This window comes from Lissotriton helveticus, chromosome 9 (assembly GCF_964261635.1).
Source record: "Lissotriton helveticus chromosome 9, aLisHel1.1, whole genome shotgun sequence".
In the NCBI taxonomy this organism is placed as follows: Eukaryota; Metazoa; Chordata; class Amphibia; order Caudata; family Salamandridae; genus Lissotriton; species Lissotriton helveticus.
The window spans coordinates 1,276,060,301-1,276,066,300 of NC_136070.1; the positions used below are offsets into that span (position 1 = coordinate 1,276,060,301).

General features: G+C 55.1%; 1 protein-coding gene across 2 annotated transcripts in view; it reads right to left on the reverse strand.

Moving 5' to 3' along the window:
• Nucleotides 1-5,614, reverse strand: part of BRPF1 (bromodomain and PHD finger containing 1) — a 213,325-nt gene extending 207,711 nt beyond the window's left edge. For both annotated transcript variants that reach the window (XM_078661854.1, XM_078661853.1), the window contains exon 1: nt 5,081-5,614. The gene's annotated coding sequence lies outside the window, so the exon portion shown is untranslated. The remainder of the gene's footprint in view (nt 1-5,080) is intronic.
• Between the last annotated feature and the right edge of the window lie 386 nt (nt 5,615-6,000).

A 6,000-nucleotide genomic window follows, 5' to 3' on the forward strand; every position in this document is an offset into this window, starting at 1 on the left:
TTGTACAAAGTTAAACAAGCTAGACAACTGGCAACAACATATTTCCTAAACCCTGACAACAAATCATTGCTTGGATCAGAAACGGATTCTCAATCAAGAGAAGTGATCCTCATCATGAACCTAGGGGCAATTGCACACACCCCCTGGTTGTGACAGCTAATTATTGGTCTTGATAAAGGTGGTAACTATTAGGAGAACCCACCGAAACGCGTAGACGCATAGATTGGTATAATTCAAGCCTCCAACACCAAAGTTGATATGCTGATGCCATAGCAATACAACGGAGCCAGAATATACAAACTGTACTCAACAATTTTATGTTGTACCTGTTCTGTCCCTTCTTTCCAATTGTGCAGGTCGCAATTGTGTGTATTGTTTTAATTGTGCTTTAAGACTAGGGATCTAGATTAGTCAAATGTATTATTGTGTTTTAGTTTATTCAAAATAAATGCATTTTTAACTATCTACATGTTTCTGTTGTATGTACTTGTGACATTGTAAGGCTTGGTATTACAACCTTTTTTTAGCACTGCTTCAAGGGAAACCCTTTCTCTTTTTGTCAATCATATGGAACAGTCTCGAAGAGGAGTGCGACATCCTAGACAACTACCACTTAGCACTTATCTATTAGATGTCAATCAAAACCTCACGTGAAAACATCCATTAGTGACGTCGATCCGCCTTTAATTCTAAGTATCATGTGCTTTCCCTTTGTGATGTGGGCACTGTCAAGCCAAACATTCACCCCTCTAGGGATACTCACGAGCTATGTCCAATAAAGACCAGCTTTCAACTCAAGTCTCGGTGAACCCACGAGGGAGGGGCCCGCAGTTGTGATAGGGTCTAATGCTTACACTGTTAGAGTGACGCTGCTTACTTAGATTTGCAGCTAATCAGTGCTCTTCCAGCCCAGTGACAAATACTTGTGAACAGCCTGCAGAGATCAGGGAGTTAGGAAGTGGGCGGGGCTTCGTGATGAGATACAGTGATATTAGATGGAGTGACAAGTGCTTCTGTAGCGCAGTAGGTGGGGGCGTCTACCCGCTGCCAGTGACACTGCGCCCAGCACTGCTGCAGTAGTGTTTACTGAAGCAGTTCGTCATAGTGGAGCAGGCGCAGCGCAACTGGGAGAGGCGAAGGTGCCATGTGAAGTGGTACAAACACGTGGTTAGAGACTCAGTGGCATGGCGAGCAGTAAGTACTGTGTGATGAGGTCAGAGATGTACAGTGATGAGGGAAGCAGACTGTGGAGGTGAAGTCACATTAAGACGACACTGGGCAGAGCATTAAATAAGAGACTGTCAGAGGCACGGGATGGTCGATAGGTGGAGTGGCACTGGGGAGGTAAAGTGGAAAGATGAGCGGTACAGCGTGAAAGGGAGGTATACGGTGTGGGAGGGATAGAGTGTGAAAGGGAGGGGTAGAGTGTGAAAGGGAGGGGTAGAGTGTGAAAGGGAGGGGTAGAGTGTGAAAGGGAGGGGTAGAGTGTGAAGCTGAGCAGTGCAGAGTCAAAGCGAGGCTTACTGTGATTAAGGAAAGTAGATTGTGCAGGTGATGTGTAGTGACAGAGGTACCATGGGGTCAGGAATGGTGTGAAGGAGAGAACTGTAGGTACATGAAGGATGCACAGAGGCTGATCATAAAAGGGAGAGACATGAGGAGCACAGGTGAGTGAAATTACGCTTGCATGGGAGGAGAGGGGAAGGCATTGCCTAAGAGGAGAGGCAGGGTGGCAAGGGAAGTAGATTGTGCAGGGTAGAGGTGCAGTGACATTCAGAGGGTAGAGGTGCAGTGACATTCAGAGGGTAGAGGTGCAGTGACATTCAGAGGGTAGAGGTGCAGTGACATTCAGGAGGTAGATGGTAGTGACAGGAGGGCAGTGTAGAGGTGCAGTTACATTCAGGAGGTAGAATGGCAGAGGCTGAAAGGAAGCGGCACAAGTCAAGGGAGATGTAGTGATAGGAGGAGAGCAGTGTAGAGATGCAGTGACATTCAGGAGGTAGAATGGCAGAGTCTGAAAGAAAGAGGCACATGTCAAGGGAGCTGTAGTGACAGGAGAGCAGTGTAGAGGTGCAGTGTCATCAGGAGGTAGAAGTGCAGAGTCTGAAAGGAAGTTGTACCTGTCAAGGGAGCTGTAGTGACAGGAGGGCAGTGTAGAGGTACAGTTACATTCAGGAGGTAGAATGGCAGAGCCTGAAAGGAAGCGGCATAAGACAAGGGAGCTGTAGTGACAGGAGGAGAGCAGTGTAGAGGTGCAGTGTCATCAGGAGGTAGAAGTGCAGAGTCTGAAAGGAAGCTGTACCTGTCAAGGGAGCTGTAGTGACAGGAGGGCAGTGTAGAGGTACAGTTACATTCAGGAGGTAGAATGGCAGAGCCTGAAAGGAAGCGGCATAAGACAAGGGAGCTGTAGTGACAGGAGGAGAGCAGTGTAGAGGTGCAGTGTCATCAGGAGGTAGAAGTGCAGAGTCTGAAAGGAAGTTGTACCTGTCAAGGGAGCTGTAGTGACAGGAGGGCAGTGTAGAGGTACAGTTACATTCAGGAGGTAGAATGGCAGAGCCTGAAAGGAAGCGGCATAAGACAAGGGAGCTGTAGTGACAGGAGGAGAGCAGTGTAGAGGTGCAGTGTCATCAGGAGGTAGAAGTGCAGAGTCTGAAAGGAAGTTGTACCTGTCAAGGGAGCTGTAGTGACAGGAGGGCAGTGTAGCGGTACAGTTACATTCAGGAGGTAGAATGGCAGAGCCTGAAAGGAAGCGGCATAAGACAAGGGAGCTGTAGTGACAGGAGGAGAGCAGTGTAGAGGTGCAGTGTCATCAGGAGGTAGAAGTGCAGAGTCTGAAAGGAAGCTGTACCTGTCAAGGGAGCTGTAGTGACAGGAGGGCAGTGTAGAGGTACAGTTACATTCAGGAGGTAGAATGGCAGAGCCTGAAAGGAAGCGGCATAAGACAAGGGAGCTGTAGTGACAGGAGGAGAGCAGTGTAGAGGTGCAGTGTCATCAGGAGGTAGAAGTGCAGAGTCTGAAAGGAAGCTGTACCTGTCAAGGGAGCTGTAGTGACAGGAGGGCAGTGTAGAGGTACAGTTACATTCAGGAGGTAGAATGGCAGAGCCTGAAAGGAAGCGGCATAAGACAAGGGAGCTGTAGTGACAGGAGGAGAGCAGTGTAGAGGTGCAGTGACATTCGAGAGGTAGAAGTGCAGAGTCTGAAAGGAAGCTGTACCTGTCAGGGGAGTTGTAGTGACAGGAGGGAAGTGTAGAGGTACAGTTACATTCAGGAGGTAGAATGGCAGAGCCTGAAAGGAAGCGGCATAAGACAAGGGAGCTGTAGTGACAGGAGGAGAGCAGTGTAGAGGTGCAGTGTCATCAGGAGGTAGAAGTGTAGAGTCTGAAAGGAAGTTGTACCTGTCAAGGGAGCTGTAGTGACAGGAGGGCAGTGTAGAGGTACAGTTACATTCAGGAGGTAGAATGGCAGAGCCTGAAAGGAAGCGGCATAAGACAAGGGAGCTGTAGTGACAGGAGGAGAGCAGTGTAGAGGTGCAGTGACATTCGAGAGGTAGAAGTGCAGAGTCTGAAAGGAAGCTGTACCTGTCAGGGGAGTTGTAGTGACAGGAGGGAAGTGTAGAGGTACAGTTACATTCAGGAGGTAGAATGGCAGAGCCTGAAAGGAAGCGGCATAAGACAAGGGAGCTGTAGTGACAGGAGGAGAGCAGTGTAGAGGTGCAGTGTCATCAGGAGGTAGAAGTGCAGAGTCTGAAAGGAAGTTGTACCTGTCAAGGGAGCTGTAGTGACAGGAGGGCAGTGTAGAGGTACAGTTACATTCAGGAGGTAGAATGGCAGAGCCTGAAAGGAAGCGGCATAAGACAAGGGAGCTGTAGTGACAGGAGGAGAGCAGTGTAGAGGTGCAGTGTCATCAGGAGGTAGAAGTGCAGAGTCTGAAAGGAAGTTGTACCTGTCAAGGGAGCTGTAGTGACAGGAGGGCAGTGTAGAGGTACAGTTACATTCAGGAGGTAGAATGGCAGAGCCTGAAAGGAAGCGGCATAAGACAAGGGAGCTGTAGTGACAGGAGGAGAGCAGTGTAGAGGTGCAGTGTCATCAGGAGGTAGAAGTGCAGAGTCTGAAAGGAAGCTGTACCTGTCAAGGGAGCTGTAGTGACAGGAGGGCAGTGTAGAGGTACAGTTACATTCAGGAGGTAGAATGGCAGAGGCTGAAAGGAAGCGGCACAAGTCAAGGGAGATGTAGTGATAGGAGGAGAGCAGTGTAGAGGTGCAGTGACATTCGAGAGGTAGAAGTGCAGAGTCTGAAAGGAAGCTGTACCTGTCAAGGGAGCTGTAGTGACAGGAGGGCAGTGTAGAGGTACAGTTACATTCAGGAGGTAGAATGGCAGAGCCTGAAAGGAAGCGGCATAAGACAAGGGAGCTGTAGTGACATGAGGAGAGCAGTGTAGAGGTGCAGTGACATTCGAGAGGTAGAAGTGCAGAGTCTGAAAGGAAGCTGTACCTGTCAGGGGAGTTGTAGTGACAGGAGGGAAGTGTAGAGGTGCAAAGTCATCAGAAGAGGCACATATAGGGAAAGTACTGGTTAAGGAGAGGCGCACAAGGAGGGAGAGGCGCACAAGGAGGGAGAGGTGCACAAGGAGGGAGAGGCACAAGGTATTAGGGGAGTCCCATAAGGAGGGACAGCTATTGTTAACAGGAGAGGGAAGGGTATTGATTAAGGAGAGGCCCGGGGCGGCTTCTGTGAGGCCCATCGGGGAAGGGCAGTGACAAGCTGTGGGGACAGTGACAATGGAGACTGTGCACAAGAACAGCCACAGCTTGAATCCTCGGCCCCACTGAGAGAGGCGCAGGCTGAGGGCACCCGGCCCTGCACATCACCTGCCCTCCAGACCACCTGCCCCGGTCCCTCCTGGCCCCCACATCTCCTGCCCCGGTCCCTCCTGCCCCCCACATCTCCTGCCCCGGTCCCTCCTGCCCCCCACATCTCCTGCCCCGGTCCCTCCTGCCCCCCACATCTCCTGCCCCGGTCCCTCCTGCCCCCCACATCTCCTGCCCCCACCTCATCTACCCCGGTCCCTCCCGCCCGCTCACCTGCTTGGCCGGCCGGCTCATGGTGGCCCCTGCTCGGGCTCAGGAGCACCTCCTGCCCGCTGGGGCCCCGGCCCCCGGGCCCATGGGCTGAGGCCTGCTCGGGCCGCGCTCACAGAGCGGCGCTGGGCCTGAAGCCGCGGCCTCGAGTAGCGCGCCCGGCCGGGGAGGCGGCGCGCGCGGCGGGGAGCTGCGGGGGCGGAGGGCGGCGCCCCGGCCCCGCTCCTGGAGGGGGCGCCCTGAGCTCGGGGAGGCCCCGGATCCCTCGGGCCCTCTCTGGCGCTGGTTCCGCTTCGGGGATGAACAATGGAGCGGCACTGCCGCCTGCGCGCTACGGGAGCCCGGGGCTCGCCGGCCTAGTGCGGGCCGGAGCAGCGGGGGAGCCCCGGAGCCGCCGCCGAGGGCTGCGAGGAGCCGCTGCCGCCCTGCAGAGCCGGAGCCGCGGCCTGGGAACCGGCGGGGACGGGGGACGGGAGCAGCGGGCTCCACGGGACCAGTGTGCGGGGAGGAGGAGCGGCGGCGGCCGGAGGAGGGCCCGGGAGGAGGGGCCGAGGCGGAGCGGAGGACCCGGGAGGAGGAGCCGGGGAGGGCCCGAGGCCCACTGAGGAGGAGCCGGGGAGGGCCCGAGGAGGAGCGGAGGGCCCTGGAGGAGGGGCTGAGGCCTCGAGTGGAGGAGCGGCGGCGGCCGGAGGAGGAGCGGGGGAGAGGCTGAGGAGGGCCCGAGGCCCACTGAGGAGGAGCGAGGGGGGCCCGGGGAGGGCCTGAGGCAGAGCGGCGGGCCTGTGAGGAGGAGCGGAGGAGGGCGCAGGGAGGGCCTGAGGCCTCGATTGAAGGAGCGGAGGAGGGGCTGGGGCCTAGAGAGGTGGAGCGGGAGAAGGCCCGGGCGGAGCCGAGGCCTACCAAGGAAGAGCGGGGGCGGGCCT